The sequence below is a fragment of the Saccopteryx leptura genome, chromosome 7 (genome assembly GCF_036850995.1).
Source record: "Saccopteryx leptura isolate mSacLep1 chromosome 7, mSacLep1_pri_phased_curated, whole genome shotgun sequence".
Classification (NCBI taxonomy): domain Eukaryota; kingdom Metazoa; phylum Chordata; class Mammalia; order Chiroptera; family Emballonuridae; genus Saccopteryx; species Saccopteryx leptura.
This window is the reverse complement of record NC_089509.1, coordinates 21,642,941-21,661,416: the sequence shown is the minus strand read 5'-3', so window position 1 is coordinate 21,661,416 and position 18,476 is coordinate 21,642,941. Positions and strand designations below refer to the sequence as shown.

At 40.4% G+C, this 18,476-nt stretch overlaps 1 pseudogene; it reads right to left on the bottom strand.

Annotated features, from left to right (window-relative positions):
* Positions 1-283: 283 nt before the first annotated feature.
* On the bottom strand, positions 284-17,164 carry LOC136378969 (keratin, type II cytoskeletal 8 pseudogene; annotated as a pseudogene).
* Between the last annotated feature and the right edge of the window lie 1,312 nt (positions 17,165-18,476).

The following is an 18,476-nucleotide window of genomic DNA, read 5'->3' as shown; positions in this document are numbered from 1 at the left end:
AATAAAAAGAATATGGTTTGTTCATATATATATATTATATATATTATATATATAAATTGGTATATTATTCAACCATAAAAAAAGAAAGATTTTTTTTTCAGAGCCAATGGAGACCTTGTTTTGAAAAAACACACTTGATTTGCTGTTAGTTGGAAGCATGAGTAAGAGGCACCCCCAGGCAGCAGAGTCTCCCACCTCAAGGGTGGCTTCCTTGTGGCCACTGCTCCTCCACCCAGCTCCTTCCCCCCGTGGCTCAGAGGCTAGGCAGGACTGCAGCAGTCCTTCACTTGGGGAAGACTCCAAATGACTCAGACACCTGCTTCCCATTACGGGTCTCAATCTCCACAACCACCATGTTGGAGGAGCTGTTGTTGGCAAGGCAGAAGGAACCAGAGTCTCTGCTGGAACCCAAGTTGGCCTGGAAGCCCAAGCTACAGTTGAGGTTTGGGCTCAGCCCTCCTGAGTAGCTGCTGGTGGTCTTGGCATGGATACTCATGTTCTCCATCCCAGACTCCATTGGTTCTCCTTACCTTCCAGCAGCTTACAGTAGGTGGCAATCACCACGTGCAAGGCCAGCTTGATGTCCCGAGCTCCTAGCACTCACTCAGCTGCCGGCTGCTTCCCACATGGCAGTTCTCAGAGTGCTTCCAGCTCTGCCATCTTGGCCTGATGGATAGTTGGTGGCCAGCTTCCCACGTTGCTCAACATCAGCAATGGTGGCCTCCAGAGAAGCCCTCTGGCCTTTGTGCCCTCAGTATGGAGTTGGCTGATGTTCCAGTTCATCTCATAAATCCCACTCTGCCCTGTGGCTTCCTACCCAACATCTGAAGCTCCTCATACTTGATCTGGTACTTGGTCTCAAATGGCTGCAGTTGGCAAGCTCCTGGTACTGGGCATTGACCTTGGCAATGATGCCATCCAGACCCATGGAGTAGCTCTGTGGTCCAGGGACAGCACCATGGATGTGTCAGAGATCTGGGACTGCAGTGTGTGAGCCCTTCTTCTCACAGCTGCTTGTAAAAATTGATCTCATTAGTCAGCCCTTCCAGGGGGGGGGGATCCAGCTCTACTTTGGTCACATAAGGTTCACCCACATCCTTCTTAGTCAGGACAAATTTATTCTCCATCTCTGTGTGCTTGTTGAACTTATCCTCATACTTATTCTTCAAGTCCTCCACCAGCCTCTGCACGTTGCCAAACTGCCTCCAGCCTCAGTTTCTCCTGGGTCAGCATGTCCAGCTGCCATCAAAGATAGTTGAAGTAGCTTTTGAACATGTTGTCCATATTACTGCAAGTTGTCTTCTGCTGTTGCAGGAGATTCCATTGGTCTCCAGAATCTTATTCTACTGCTCCAGGCTCTGCACCTTATCGATGAAGGAAGCAGACTTGTTGTTGAGGCTCTGTATCTGCTCCATCTCTTGGTTGCCATGCTGGATGTTGGGATTCACCCCCAGCTTCAGGGGGCCCAGCCGGCTCTGGTTCACTTGAACAGCTGTGATGCTCCCCTGTTGGAGACTGCAAGCTGACAGGGACCTTGTGGTTTAGATTTTTGGGGGACAGAGGTGTGGGGGACTGGCAGTAAGCTGACAGTATCCTTGCTGCCCATCCCCCTCCTTACTTGCTTGATTAAGTTGCTAAAGACTAAGCTCTTCCCCACAACCTCTGACTGTTCCTTTAAGTTGGTAAAGGCAATTTACATGCCCTTCTCCACACCTCTGTGTTAGCTGTGTTTCCACTTGTCCCATCCCCCATGTCCCTTGGAGAGATTAGAGGCAGTTTTCTTTTACCCTTTGTTTTGTGAAGTTAAGATGTTATACATGGTAGGGGGGGCTCTGAGGAGAATTCTTAGTTTGCCTTGGAAATGTGACTTTGTATCTGAGCCCTCTTTGATTTGCAAATGACTTTGCTTCACACTATAAAAATAAAGCTTTTGGAAGTGCAGGCACTTTTGGTAGGCCATCAGCCACCATAAAACCTCCTAATCCCATCTTTTTTCTTTCTGTGTTTATTTTCTAATCCTCCCCTGTTCCCACCTGAGACCTGCAGTTATTTGTCATGCTGGTTCGAGACACTCCCATACTCCCAGCCCCCCTGTAACCCCAGGTCATATTCATGCTGGCACCCAGGCCAATCCAGGAGTCACCACCCACCTGGGACAAGACGGATGATTTGATGCGATTGCTGGGCGCTCTAGTACTAGCAACTGCAGAAGGCCAGGTGTGGGCGGGCAGAGGTGGACACTTTGTAGGTCTTCTGGGTTACCCCTGTGGACAAGGAGAAGGCTGGAAGGAGACGAGAAGACTGAACCAGACAGAGATATGAAGAGCCAAAATGCTGCTGGAAAGAAACCTTGCTGTTCCTGACAACATGGACAGACCCAAAGGACAATGTGCTGAGCGAGGGAAGTCAGACAGAGGAAAACAAGTACTGTATGATCTTACATGTGGAAGCAGACAAACAAACTAGCAAGCATGCTCGTACATACAGTGCACAGATTAGAGGTTGCCAGATGTGCAGGGAGGGATGGGGGGGCAAAATGGGTGAATGGAGTCAAAAATGTAAACTTCCAGTTATAAAATAAATAAGTCTTGAGGAAGTAGTATACAGCATGATGACTATAGTTAACAATACTGTACTATGTATTTCTAAGTTGGTAAAGAGTAACTTTTAAGTGCTCGTCACAAGGAAAAATGTCACTGTGTGGAGAGATGGATGTTAAGCAAACTTATTGGGATGATCATTTCACTACACACACACACACACACACACACACACACACACACACTATAAATATTGAATCATTATGTTGTATACCTAAAATGAATATGTCAATTATATCTGAAAAACACATTTTTCAGAAATCAGTATAGAGTACAGTGAGTAAGCAGATATGTACACCTTAGCCTAAGCCTTGCGGACTTGAAGACGGTATTTCATGTACATTAGAGACCTGGTGACTTTCCACCTGAAGAAAAGAAAGCCTGAAAGACCAAGACTGGAAATGTAGAAGAAGGGTCTGTTTTGTACAGTGTAGTTATAGAGTCAGAGCTAGAATCTGTAAGTGGAAGAGACTGGGAGATAGATTTGGTTTAATATACAAAATAATTTTCTTAAAAAATATTGATTTCATGCAAATAGCTACTCTGTGTGTTTATATATTATTAACTGTGTCTTTGTGCATATTAACTAATTTAATTTTTATAGACATCCACTTTACACCTCATAAAATGGCAGTATAAGGATGTTATGGGGTGAGCCAAGCTTCCCAGTCAGGACCAGCGAAAATGAGATTTGAACTTGCACAGTCTGGCTCTATAGGCTAGAAGCTTAAGCATGAGGATGTAATATATCTCTGATGCTTTGAAATGTAAAGGGCTCTCTATTAATAAGTGATGTTTTTATATTATTGAACTTGTTTAGATGAAAAATGACTAGCCTTTATCAGGTTACATGGCACAGGAGATATTTGCCTTATTTAGATGTTGTACTAGATTATCATTGTTGTCTCTTTTAACTCTTTGATTCTACAATCAAATAATCAAATTTTATAGCTTTTCTTATCTATCGACTTTTTATTATTACTGTTTGGCTACTAAATTGAGCTTGCCGTAGAGAAGACAAGATGGCGATGGAGTATGTGTATGTACCAACTTCCACCTCCCAGAACCAAAGTGGATTACAAACTAATTTTTTTTTTTTTTTTTACAAACTAATTTTAAGAACCATCATCTGGAAAAACCAACTTTGGACTAAACTAAGAGGACTCTTCAACCAAGGAACACTGATGAAGCCACACTGAGACTGGTAGGAAAAACGGAAATGCAGAGAGGGCTGCCCAGCTCCCCCAAGGGAACGGCAGCTGGGAGAGATTTGCATGGCGTAAAGTGAGTTTAGCAGAGAGGGGAGGGTCCTGAGTCCCAGGAACAAAGCCCCAGCCTGCAGACCCAGAGCCTAGAAGAGGTGTATGGACAAGATTTAGCTGAAAACAAGACAGGATACTATTTGTGAGAAAGAGACTGATTTCGCAGACCCAGGATTCTTCTTAAGGGGACCACACAGAAAACCTCTCTTACAACCACTCACCTGGGGCTCCAGGGGACAGGGAGAGAGGAGAAGACTGGAGTAGGAGGAAGAGAGTGTAATCTTGGAGGCACAGGGAGAAACATTTTGAGAGACAGCCACCCTAACCTCTGGGACGAGTCACTCCCCAAATCTGAAGTGAATATTTCCCCTGGAAACAGCAATACCAGCAAAGGGAAGCAGGACACCAGCCAAATAAGCTCTCCCATGGCACTCAGAGCGGAGTCGCTTAGAAGGAGGGAGCTTCTGGGGCTACATAGTGAGTCATAGGGTCTGAGCTGCAGTGCCCCCACCCACACAGCAGAGGGCTTGCCGGAGGGTGGGCGGCAGCAGGACATGGAAGCGTGGTTCTGTCGGCAAAGGTGGAAGCTGGCTGGCCACCACTGAAGCCCAGGTGTGAGCTCAGTCTTGCCCAGCTGGGGAGGAGGGGACGTGCAAAAGTGGTCAAGCCCAGCTGTGGGCCACCTGCAATCCAGCATGTGTGGGAAGGGCAGGAGCCCCAGAAGGGGTGGAGACCCGCCCTTGAGCAAGGGCACAGGAGCACAGCAGTGCCCTGCCCGTGGAACCAAGGCATGTGGCCTGACTTGGGAGCTGGCTCCTCCTGTGGGGATGGAGCCAAAAGCCCAGAACAGGTGGAGTCCCACTACTGAGCATGGGCACACAGTTCCATCCAGCCTGTAGAGCCAAGGCTTGCAGCCAACCTACAAGCAGGCTCTTTCTGCAGGGGCAGGGCAAAAGCATGGAATCAGGCAGAGACCTATAGCTGAGCAGAGGTGCTCACCCCTGCCCTCAGGGCCAAATATAATGCCACCCGCGGGGGTGGGGCGAAAGCCAAGGCCACCGAGACTTGTACACTGAGCACATGATCACAGCCATGCCCGTGAAGGAGAGGCAGAAACCACAGCAACAGCCCCAGTATGCAGGCACCAGCAACGCCCATACCCAAACACCATAGGCAGCAACAGCAGAGGGGATGGCAGGCCTGGAGACATACCACCTGAAAAGGGAACACAGAGGCCACATCCAGTGGACTCCAGTGGCCAAAGCCTTCTTTTACACAGACAAAATTATAAAGCAGAAAAATGAAACACAAATGAATCAAGAGAAATCCCCAGAAAGGGACCTAAATGAGTTAGATATAACCAAATGACCAGATGCAGAGTTTAAAATAACAATTGTTAGGATGCTCAAAAATCTTAGAATAGCAATAGATGGTCATTGTGAACACCTAAATAAAGAGTTAGCAAATATAAAAAAAAAAGACATTAAAATAATAAAAAAGAATCAGTAAGAAATGACAAATACAATATCAGAAATGAAGAACACAATGGAAGAAATTAAAAGCAGGATGGATGAAACTGAGAATCGAATCAGCGAGTTAGAGGGCAAGATAAATAAAGGCATGGAAGCAGAGCAGAAACAAGAAAAGAGACTCAAAAAGTCTGAGGAAACTCTAAGAGAGCTCTGTGACAACATGAAGAGAAATAACATCCGCATCATACGGGTTCCTGAAGAAGAAGAGAAAGAACAAGGGATAGAAACTTTCTTCAAACATATTATAGCGGAAAACTTCCCTCATTTAAGGCAGGAAAACATCTCACAAGTTTAAGAAGCACAGAGAACTTCATTAAAGAGAAACGCAATGAAATCAACACCAAGGCACATCATAATTAAAATACCAAAGCTAAGTGATAAAGAGAAAACATTAAAAGCTGCTAGAGAAAAAAAGACTATCACCTACAAAGGAGCCCCCATAAGGATGACTTCTAACTTCTCAACGGAAACACTTAAGGCCAGAAGGGAATGGCAAGAAATATTCAAAGTAATGCAGAACAAGAGCCTACTACCAAGACTACTTTATCCAGCAAGGCTATCGTTTAAAATTGAAGAATAAATAAAAAGCTTTCCAGACCAAAAAAAAAAAAAAAAAACTCAAGGAATTCACTACAACCAAACAATGGCTGCAAGAAATGCTAAGGGACCTGTTGTAAATGAGATCAAAAGAGAAAAAGAATATAGCAAAAGAGGAATACAGTTTTAAAGAATAAAATGGCAACAAACAATTACATATCAATAATAACCTTAAATGTAAATGGATTAAATGATCTAATCAAGAGACATAGAGTAGCTGTGTAGATAAGAAAACAGGACTCATACATATGCTGTCTGCAAGAGACACACCTTAAATCAAAAGAGGCACACAGACTGAAGATAAAAGGATGGAAAAAAAATATTTCACACAAATGGAAATGAAAAAAAAGCTGGGTAACAATACTTATATCAGATAAAATGGACTTTAAAACAAAGACTATAGTAAGAGATAGAAAAGGTCACTACATAATGATAAAGGGAGCAATACAACAGGAAGATATAACCATTATAAATATCTATGCACCTAATAGAGGAGCACCTAAATATATAAAGCAGACTTTGATGGATTTAAAGGGCAAGATCAACGGCAATACTATAATAGTATGGAATTTCAATACCCCACTAACATCACTAGATACATCTCACGAAAGAAAATTAACAAAGAAACAGCAGACTTAAAGGACATATTAGATCAACTCAATTTAATAGGTACTTTCAGAACCTTTCACCCTAAAGCAGCAGAATATACATTCTTTTCAAGTGCTCATGATACATTCTCTAGGATAGACCACATGTTAGGGCACAAAAGTGGTCTCAACAAATTTAAGAAAATTAAAATCATATCGAGCACTTTCTCTGATCACAATGGCATGAAACTAGAAATCAACCACAACAGAACAACTAAAAAATACTCAAACACTTGGAAACTAAATAGCATGTTATTAAATAATGAATGGGTTAACAATGAGATCAAAGAAGAAATTAAAAAATTCCTACAAATGAACGATAATGAGTATACATCAACTCAAAATTTATGGGACACAGCAAAAGCAGTCCTTAGAGGGATGTTCATAGCATTACAGGCATACCTCAAGAAGCTAGAAAAAGCTTAAATAAACAACTTGACCCTGCATCTAAAAGAACTAGGAAAAGAACAACAGGTAAAGCCCAGAGGTAGTAGAAGGAAAAAATAATAAAGATCAGAGCAGAAATAAATGACATAGAGGCTAAAGAAACAATACAGGGATCAATGAAACCAGGAGCTGGTTCTTTGAAAAGGTAAACAAGATTGATGAACCTTTAACTAGACTCACCAAGAAAGAAAGAGAGAGGACTCAAATAAAATTAGAAATGAGAGTGGAAAAATAATAACTGACACAACAGAAATATAAAATATTGTAAGAAAATACTATGAAGAACTGTACGCCAAAAAAACTAGACAACCTAGATGAAATGGACAAATTTCTTGAAACATATAATCTTCCAAAAATCAATCTGGAAAAATCAGAAAACCTAAACAGAACAATTACAACAAATGAGATTGAAACAGTTATCAAAAACTCCCAACAAAGAAAAGTCCTGGGCCTGATGGCTTCACAAGTGAATTCTACCAAATATTCAAAGAAAAATTAACTCCTATCCTTCTCAAGCTATTTCAAAAAATTCAAGAGGAAGGAAGACTTCCAAGCTCCTTTTATGAGGCGAGTATAAGTCTGATTCCAAAACCAGGCAAAGACAACATAAAGAAAGAAAATTATAGGCCAATATCCCTGATGAATTTAGATACTAAAATCCTAAACAAAATATTAGCAAACCAGATCCAGCAATATATGAAAAACATCATATACCATGATCAAGTGGGATTTATTCTTGGGAGGCAAGGCTGGTATAATATTCGCTAATCAATCAATGTGTTTCATCACATAAAGAAAAGGAAAGAGAAAAATCACATGATAATTTCAATAGATGCAGAAAAAGCATTTGATAAAATCCAGCACCCATTCATGATCAAAACTCTCAGCCAAGTGGGAATACAGGGAACATACTTCAACATGTAAAGGCCATCTATGATAAACCCACAGCCAACATTATACTCAATGGGCAAAAATTAAAAGCAATCCCCTTAAGATCAGGAACAAGGCCGGGGTGCCCCCTTCCAGCACTCTTATTGAACATAGTTCTAAAAGTCCTAGCCACAGCAATCAGACAAAAAAAAAAAAAAAAAAAAAAAAAAAAAAAAAGGAATAAAAGGCATCCAAATTGGAAAAGAAGAACTAAAAATTTCATTATTTGCAAATGATATGATATTGTATATAGAAAACCTTAAAGTCTAAGTCAAAAAACTACTAGACCTGATAAATGAATTTTGCAAGGTGGCAGGATATAAAATTAAAACTCAGAAATCAGAGGCATTTTTACATACAAACAATGAACTGCCTGAAAGAGAAATTAAGGAAGCAATCCTCTTTACCATTGCAACCAAAAAAATAAAGTACCTAGGAATAAATTTAACCAGGAAGATTAAAGACTTGTACTCGGAAAATTATAAAACATTGATTAAAAAAATCAGTGAAGATACAAACATGTGGAAGCATATACCGTGCTCATGGTTAGGAAGAATAAACATCATTAAAATGTCTATATTACCCAAAGCAATTTATAAATTCAATGCAATTTCAATTAAAATACCAATGACTTACCTTAAAGATATAGAACACATATTCCAAAAATTTATATAGAACCAAAAGAGAACACAAATAGCCTCATCAATCTTGAAAAGGAAGAATGCCTGACCTGTGGTGGCGCAGTGGATAAGGCGTCAACCTGGAAACACTGAGGTTGCCGGTTCAAAACCCTGGCTTGCCTGGTCAAGGCACATATGGGAGTTGATGCTTCCTGCTCCTCCCCCTTCTCTCTCTCTCTCTCTTTCTCTCTCTCTCTCCCCCCTCTAAAATGAATAAATAAATAAATAAAAATTATAAAAAAAAAAAAAAAAGAAAAGGAAGAATAAAGTGGGAGGTATCACTCTTCTGGATATCATGTTATACTACAAGGCCATTGTACTCAAAAGAGCCTGGTACTAGCATAAGAACAGGTATATAGATCAATGGAACAGAACTGAGACCCCAGAAATAAACCCACAATTTTATGGACAACTGATATTTGACAAAGGAGGTAAGAGCATACATTGGAGTAAAGAAAGCCTCTTCAACAAATGGTGTTGGGAAAATTGGACAGCTACCTGCAAAAAAACGAAACTAGACCACCAACTTATACCATTCACAAAAATAAACTCAAAAAAGATAAAAGCCTTAAATGTAAGCAGTAAAACCATAAGCATCTTAGAAGAAAACATAGGCAGTAAGCTCTCTGACATCTCTCGCAGAATTATATTTGCTGATTTATCTCCACGGGCAAGTGAAATAAAAGACAGGATAAACAAATGGGACTATATCAGACTAAAAAGCTTCTGCACAGCTAAATACAATAAGAAGTGAATAAAAAGACAAACTACACAATGGGAGAATATATTTGACAATACGTCTAATAAGGGGTTAATAACTAAAATTTATAAAGAACTTGTATAACTCAATACCAGGAAGACAATGCAATCAAAAAATGGGCAAAAGAAATGAATCGACACTTCACCAAAGAGGACATACAGATGGCCAATAGGCTTATGAAAAAAATGCTCAACATCACTAATCATTAGAGAAATGCAAATTAAAACCACACTGAGACATCACCTCACACCAGTCAAAATGGCGCTCATCAACAAAACTACACAGAATAAGTGCTGGCGAGGATGTGGAGAAAAGGGAACCCTCCTGCACTGCTGGAGGGAATGCAGACTAGTGCAGCCACTGTGGAAAACAATATGGAGATTCCTCAGGAAATTAAAAGTCAAACTGCTTTTTGGCCCAGCTATACCACTTTTAGGAATATACCCCATGAACACCATAGCACTGTTTGAGAAAAAGAAATACACCTCCATGTTCATGGCAGCATTGTTCACAATAGCAAAGATCTGGAAACAGCCCAAATGTTTGTCTGTGGACGAGTGGATTAAAAAGCTTTGGTACATATATACTATGGAATACTACTCAGCCATAAAAAACGATGACATCCGATCATTTACAACAACATGGTTGGACCTTGATAACATTATACTGAGTGAAATAAGTAAATCAGAAAAAAATAAGAACTATATGATTCCATACATAGGTGGGACATAAAAATGAGACTCAGAGATATGGACAAGAGCGTGGGGGTTATGGGGTGGGGGGAAGAGAAGGAGGGGGTTGAGGGAGGAGAGGGGCACAAAGAAAACCATTTAAAGGTTGATGGAAGACAATTGGACTTTGGGTGATGGGAATGCAGCATAATCAAATGTCAAAATAACGTATAGATGTTTTCTCTGAACATATGTGCCCTGATTTATCAATGTCACCCCATTAAAAAAAATTCCCCCCCCCCAAAAAAATTGATCTTGTCTTGGGTGTAAACTATGAGACAGCAAATCAAGTTTTAGCCTGTTGCTGGAATACGTATTTATACAAAATATAGATCGATCTTATAACATGGAAAAGGATTATGGTGTCTCTAGTCTCTACAATGGCTGTTTGCTGCTCAAGTTGTCATGTATAATTGAAAAATAGCTTTAGGAAACCTGAAATCTTATTCATAACTAAATTACTTTGTATAATAGAGTCTGGTGCTGTCAAACACAATCTGATCAACAATAGGACAATTTAAAAAGTGTAAGTGAAATAGATTTGCCAATTAGATATAGCACTTTATAAATGTGAATAAGTGATTCTGAGGAACCAATAAGTAACTAGAGAACTCAAAAATCACTTTAAAAAGTAATCAAGCCATGTAATTTCATCTGAGTTTTCATATCATGAGGAAAATTGTCTGAATCAAGAAAAAGAACACAAATTTAAATTTATCTTTGATATTACTGAAGTTGGTTACCATGGTGCTATAAATATAAGAACCATTTTCCACAGCTTGCTGATTATCCTCATTTTGAAAGGTAATCCAGGGTTAGGTAAGATAAATATCAATAACTTGTGTTTTCTCTTCTAATATAATGCAATTTAAGAAAATAATTGCAAATGAGATGAGGAACTTAAACTTATTTGATGTTCTAAATTAGGAGAATGGGAGGAGATGAGGGGAGCCTTGCTGCTCTTTTGGTAGTAATCATCATTATTATCTGAGAAATTCATCCATCATCCCAACCACAAGGACATTTATTCTGTAATAAATCCTACACAAGTGCAAACTAATTAAAATTAAATCTCTTGTCTATGATAGTAGGAATTTATAATGAATGACAAAGTGTCAAGAGTGCTAGTGAGAAGACTCAGGGCTAATGCTGGCAGGTACAGAGTGACGTGGGGCCACATTTTCAACCCAAATGATTCACAAGTCTTTTTAAAGATTTTATTAATTGATTTTAGAGAGAGTGGAGAGAGACAAAGAGAATGAGAGAAAGGGGGATGGGAGGAGCGGGAAGCATCAACTCATAGTAGTTGCTTCCCATACGTGCCTTGACAGGGCAATCCCAGGGTTTCCAACTGGTGACCTAAGCATATTCCGTGTTAAATGCTTTACTTACTGCACCACCACATGTCAGGCACAAATTTTTCTTAGAATTCAATTTACAAACATTTGATTGATTTTTTTAAACTCTTCACATTTATCTTCTTTAAACTCAGAATTTCCATACAATTTTCTCACCTACAGCTAATATATATTTGTGTGTTATCACCACCTTGAAGAGAACTGAGTATGAAAGTAGGGATCCTGATAGAATCCAGAGGGACTTGTAAGAAAATCATTAATAGATCCTGTATGTCAATATTTATCTCAAAAACATATTTACTCAGGATTTTTTAGAGTTCTTAAATGCCACCTGAAAGCAGAGAAATATCAGTGTAGAGCCAATAAAAAGAGTTATTATTAGCCTTTTGATCTTTTAACAAGTATTTTGCAATTTATAGAAAGATGCCAAATGGTCTTATAAGAGGAGAAATATTATTTATTTGTGAAACTTTGGCAAAATTAGACACATAAAAATTAGGAAAAGTAAGTTATCATAAACATATATGGCTACATAGTCCAAACTCTGTTGCTATTAATTTTTAGTAACTTTTCTAAAGTGCATGCTGTGGAACACTGGTCCTTATTCAAAAAGCACAGCAATATATATACCTCCCCTTTACATGAGTATGCATATTAGACAAAGGTCAGACAAATCCTGCCCCCAAAATGCTTATTAAAACACTTTCAAAATTTATATGGCCACAAATCACTCTCCTCCTTTTCTTCTTTCACCATACATATACTGTCATTCTGTAGAAAAATTTAAGGAAATTTTTAGTTAGAATATTTAACTTTTTTCAGCAGTTGTTAATACTTTATATTTTGATAAATAGGTAGTTTTGTTTGAAGGTTGTATGTTATATTAGAAAATTGGAAAATTTCAAATTTAGCTTTGAGAAATATTTTTTTCTTTTTCCTTTCTTTTTTTTGTGAGTGACAGAGACAGAGAGAGACAGGAGAGACAGAGAGAGGGACAGATAGGGCAGATAGGAACATACAGACAGGAAGAGAGAGTGATGAGAAGCATCAATTCTTCGTTGCGGCACCTTAGTTGTTCATTGATTGCTTTCTCATATGTGCCTTGACCAGGGGGCTACAGCAGACCAAATGACCCTTTGATCAAGCCACCGACTTTGGGTTCAAGGTGGTGAGCCTTGCTCAAACCAGAAGAACCCGCGCTCAAGCTGGTGACCTCAGGGTTTCAAACTTGGATCCTCTGTGTCCCAGTTCCTATGCTCTATCCACTGCACCACTACCTAGTCAGGAAAGAAATGATGTTAAACTAGATTATTCAAATAATTTCTTTGTGAAAAAAAAGTAATTTAAAGTCCTAAACAAAATGTTTTTATGTGCACAAGAGGAACATAAAGGAACACCAAAAGTGCTTTTGACCTGTATTTACATTTCTCCTAAATTTAGTTTGATAGTTTGGGGACAAGTGGGAGAAAAATCAAAGCCTAGGTCTGACAATAGCTGGGGGGCGGGGAGGTTAGAGGAAAGGTTATCTACCATAAGCTGTGATTCCAAAGAGCTACATGCTCAAAGTGAAGGTCAACTTGAAGTAAACCAGGCCTCTGTGTCATTGCAACATGATGTTCAGTCTTTGTAGCTTTAGTCTTAAACCTATCTACTCTATTGAAAGCCTTAAGAGCAAAAGACAGGTTTCATAAAGAAAAAGAATTTTGTCATCAAAATTGCATTATAGAAGCCCTGCCTCAATTTTGACCATGCTTGCCTACTCTGAGGATTTCAGACTCTACGGTCAATTCTATATTTCAGCCTGCTGGCTTGTCCTATGGATTGTGGACTTACTAGCCTCCACAATCAGTTTCTTAAATAAAGCCCTCCCTCTCTCCCCTACTTTTTCTCTTTTTCTGCCTCCTCCTCCTTCTCTCTCTCACACACAATTTAAATGGACAGTGGGAGGGAAAAAAATAAGTTTCTTTATAATCAGACCCTCTTGTCTTAACATTTCCAATTTAATGTCTTTTTATCCTAGTAAGTGCTTTTGACTATGTGGAGACAATTGGAAATTTAGGTGCCATTAGTTTTTGTCTGAAATTTAATGTTTGTTACACCCCTTCCTAGTCTCTCTGAAATGAGACCTGCTAAATCCTTTCTCTAGCACTCACAAGCTTACTGATTCCTTCAGAGGTCAGCTAACACTGAGGTCTTTAGAGCCATCTGGCTCTGAGTTCCATAATTCTTGGCCCAGTAGAAATAATCTCAGAGTTGCCTATTACTTAGATTCTTGGTTTTAGATCACAGGTGTGTGTGCATATATGCATGTCTGTGTTTTCCCCTCCACCCCACACCCTCAAAGTTTCATTTTGAACTGCCACCCAGGGGTGATATGAAGCATAACAAACTTTGGTGCAGTACACATTCCAACAGCAATCATTCTGTAGGCTTATGTGCTCAAGCATTTTTATAGCCTTGTTGCCAAAAGAATAATTAAACATGCAAATCTCAGATACATTCAGAATCAATTACATATTAAACTAGATTAAGTATCTTGTGATTTGAAGTTATTGTAGCAAAGGGTTTTTGCTCCCTATGGTTTCAAGAAATAGAAGTTAGAGTGTAATTTTACAAACATTTGAGCTTCTACCAATTTTTAGAACATAATTACCATCCATTCTGATGTCCACCTCTGACACTGTCGCTGGAATAAAACAGTCTAATATTCTTCCCTCACAGTGCCTACCACAGTGCCAGCTTCAAATTAGCATAAATAACAGCTTTCTGATTGGATGTTCATTATCAAGTAGGAGGCTAATCTCAAGTAGGAGGAGTCACATACTCCTAGAGCCAAAAGAAACCTCTGACCTTAGAATTATCAATGTCTCCAGATGCCAGCTATTAATCTCCAAAAAATCTATAGCTAACATTAAACACTAGGGTGAAATACTGAAGACTCTCCCTCCACCATCAGAAGTAAGGCAAGATGTCTGCCTTGCCACTCTATTGTACCAAAGGCTCTAGCTAGGACAGGCACACAGGAAAAGAAAAATATATAAGGTGTCAAACTGGAAAGGAAGAGGTAAAATTGTCTTTATTTGCATATAACATTATCATATAAATTCTAATGAATCTACATACAAAACTACTAGAAATGATAAATTGTAAATGAGTTATGTAAGGTCAGGTACAGGGCTCACATAGAAAAAATTAAATGTATTTCCATATACTACAAAAAACAATGGAAGTAATAATTCCAATTGTGGGAACTTGAGCAAATATTTCAACTTTTCTAAATCTCAGATTGATAAAAATCCAAGTTTCAGTTCATGCTATATTTTGGGACTGGGAAAGCAGATCAGTCACTTCTATAGCTATGGAGTACAATTTGCAATATCTAGTAAAATTTCACATGTATTTACTTTTGACCCAGCAGTCATACTTTTAGAAAACCATCCTCAAAGAACTGACAAATATATTGAATGACCTTTATGTATAGGTCACCATCTTTTCATAATCCCTCAAAGAATCTTGTTTTCTAACAAAGCTAGAATTCTTTCTTAGAGTTAGATCTTTTCTGAGAGTTTGTATTAAGCATATTACTTCAATCTGGTATCAGAGGTCCTTTTTATAATTTCAAAAACTCATGAACTGAAATGGAACTCAGAAAGCCAAATGACATTCAGAGAGTTAGAGAATGGTTTAATACACCCAAGGGCTCAAAGGAGTTAATTCTCCAAAGTCTGAGCTCAGACTGGCAGCGTCTTCGGGGTTTTAAGGTCACATGGTTGGGCAGGATTACAAGCTATGTGGAATGTGGAAGCAGGTTTACAGAAGCTAAAATGGTGGAATTAGTAAAAGCAGAACAAAGAAGCAGTAAGAGCCATATCAAAGTGAAACATTTTGCTTTGTCATCATGGAGTCATAGCCATATTATTTGATGCCCTCTTTGATGCCCTCTAATGAAGTCTATGGGGCATCATTATGCACGTCTGAAAACACTCACTAGGAACCGAATGCATGGGGGCACTTAGAGGCAGGGTGAGACTGACTGTGATGAATTTGATTAGAATTTTGTAAAGAGTTGTCTTAACAGAAAATTTCCAAAATAGTTTATAGTAAGAACACATCCTATTATTAGTATGTCTCTCTAGTCTATTCCAATCTGCTGGAGTACTTGCAGCTGGTCTTATGACTAGAAGTAAAGTTAGGATCCCCACAATGATCAGGAACGGCAGCTGGCAGGTCATTACAGTCTTGGTTGCTCCTTGGGCTCCACGGTCCTCAGTGTCACCTGTAACAGCTTTGTGGGGTTACTGTGAGCGGTCCTTATCTCTGGCAGGTCCTCAGTGTTGGCTCTTTTGACTCAGATATGGTGAATTCAGGACGCCATACCTGAAATTTTAATGGCAGTCGGAGTATTCAAGACAACTATATGTGGACCTGTCCAAACAGGTGGGAGTGGTTCCTTTTTCTAATCCATAACCCATACTAAGTTCGCAGGTCAATAGGGGTTGGTTCGGCTTCCTAGTGGGTTGGGGCCCTCTCTAGAACATCCCAGGCTATCTTAGGGAATGTTTTTCCTAGCATCTGGAGTGGGTTGAGAGGCCTAATTCCCCTACTTGTCGGGGTCTCCTTTTAGCTTATTAATGATGGATGGGGGTCTCCCATATAAAATCTCAAAAGGGTAATATCCTGTGGGTCCAGGATTGCATTGCACCTGCACCAACGTGAGGGGTACTATGTCTACCCAAGGAAGGCCTATCTCCTGGCAGAACTTAGGATAGTCTTTAAGGTTTGATTCATGCATTCAACTTTACCTGAACTCTGAGGCTGGTATGTAGCATGTAGTTTCCAGTTGATTTTTAATACTTTGCTATTGCCCAAACAATGGTCGACATGAAGGCAGGCCCTCTTTGCTGCTTGGTTAGCAAGACAGTTTCCCAAGCTTATTGAGTCAGTTCCTTTTTTATATCCTTTGCAGTGTATGACTGCTAGATACTCTTTTGAGTTCCAGACTGCTTCCAGTAGTTGAAGAATTTCTTCTTTGTTTTGATTTTTTTACCCTCAGCCGTGAGTAGTCCTCTTTTCTTATAAATTGTCCCATGCACATATAGGGTTGCAAAGGCATATTTAACTCAGTGAAGACATTGACCTTCTTCCCCTCTGAATATCATAGTGCTTGGATTAGTACCCATAGTTCCGCTCTTTGAGCAGACCATCCCTGTGGTGATGCTTCTGCCTCGACCCAGTCCCGGGTGGTCCCTGCATATCCAGCTTTCTGTTTCCCATTTGGGATGAAGTTATTCCCATCTGTGAACAGCTCCAGTTCAGGTTCAGTAAGGGGGTGTCTGTTAAATCAGGTCGGCTTGAGTAGACCTCAATCCATGGTTTTCTCACAGTCATAATCTGGCATCCTGACCTCGGTGGGGAAGAACATGGCTGGGTTCAGTGTGAGTACTGTTTCTAGTGTCACCTGTGGGTTTTTGCACAATAGTCCATGATAGCGGGCCATCCTGGTGCCAGTGAGCCATCAGTACCCCTGTCTATTCATCAGGGTTGTCACCGCATATGCGACTTTCACATGGATGTTCTGACCTAAGGTGAGCTTGTCAGCCTCTCTAACTGACACCACCATGGCGGCTAGTGCCGGAGGCAAGGGGGCCATCTGGTGGGCACTGGGTCGAGCTGTTTAGACAGATAGGTCACTGGGCTCTGCCATGGCCTGACAGTCTGGTAAAGATGCCTAGTGCTACATGGTCTTTCTTGTAGACCGAGAGAATGAATTCATGATTTAGTCCTAGTGCTGGGGCACTGGCGAGCAGTCTCTTTATTTCTTGGTTTGCTGTCTCCTGTTTTCGCCCCAGGCTAGGAGTTTGTTTCTCTTCTGGCCCATTGAGTGCTTCAAATAGGGGCTCCGCCTTTCCTGAGAACCCAGGGATTCTTAGGAAATGCGGCAGAACCCTGCTGCTTTGAGGAAGTCTCAGAGCTTCCTTCAATTGTCGGGTCTAGGGATTGAGCAGATGGTTTGCTTTCTCTTCGGCCCTAGAGAATGATGCCTTTTGGTGATGATAAACCTGAGATATTGGACCTGGGGCCAGCATATCTGGGCCTTTTTCCACAACACCTTGTATTCCTTGTGGGTCAGCAACTGTAGTAGGATTTTCATGCCTTTCCAGCAACCTTCTCAGAAGTTGCTGGCCAGGAGGAGATCATCTACATATAGTAGCAGGGCACATTTATTTCTTTCCTTGGAAAGGCCATGAGGTCAGCGAACAGAGCTTCACCAAACAGCAGAGGCAGATTCAGGTTGGTTGAGGCCCCAGGTGCAGAAGAAAATATTGGGCCCCTTAAAAAAGAGAGAGACAGGGAAACTAAAAATACATGTTAACCATATCTTTAAATAAATAAAAAATATTATGTACTATTAATGTTAAAATTGCACATATGAAACCAAATGTGGTGTCATTAGAAAAAAGTGTAAAGTTGGGGTTTTGTGGGGCCCTTCAGAAGTCGGGGCCCAGGGCGCGCGCCCTGTGCACCTGCCATTAAATTCGTCTCTGCCAAACAGGGTGGGTGTATTCTTGAGTCCCTGGGGCAGGTGTGTCCAGGTTAGCTGAACTTTCCTGCCTGTGTGAGGTTCTTAATATTAGAATGCAAACAGTGGCTGATTCTTTGGGGCCAATCATAGTTAGAAGAAGGCATACTTACAGTCCAGGCTGGCGAACCAGCTCGCTCCAGGAGAAAGCAGACTCATGAGGGTATAAGGGTTTGGAACTATTGGGTGCAGAGTAACAGCTGCCCTACTGACCAATTTGCAGGTCCTGGACTGGTCAGTACCCACCTGCATCTGGATTTTTTACTGTTCCAGGGGGACTGAAACTCTACTAGAATCCCAGCTTCCTGTATCCCGATCCAAGCTTCCCTGGGCACTGGGTACTGACTTTGAC